The sequence below is a fragment of the Asparagus officinalis genome, chromosome 5, assembly GCF_001876935.1.
Source record: "Asparagus officinalis chromosome 5, Aspof.V1, whole genome shotgun sequence".
Taxonomy (NCBI): domain Eukaryota; kingdom Viridiplantae; phylum Streptophyta; class Magnoliopsida; order Asparagales; family Asparagaceae; genus Asparagus; species Asparagus officinalis.
This window is the reverse complement of record NC_033798.1, coordinates 14,532,340-14,532,617: the sequence shown is the minus strand read 5'-3', so window position 1 is coordinate 14,532,617 and position 278 is coordinate 14,532,340.

Genomic DNA, 278 nt, shown 5'->3' with positions numbered 1-278 from the left:
GTATCCAAGAATGAGAAATCATGTGGATGATATTGAGGGTATATATTGGAAACTCGATTTTGTGAGATACCAGCCAAATAAAGTTAAGTTTGATTTGAAGATATTATATGATTATGTACCCAATATATGATTGAGATATTGCATGATGCTTGATATCTAAAAAAATAAATAAATATTAAATTTTGAGAATTTCCACCGAAACATGATTCCAAGCACATGTTTATAAGGTTAAGAAATACAAGGACATGAACATCATGAAAAGTCTTAGGCTAGGATCT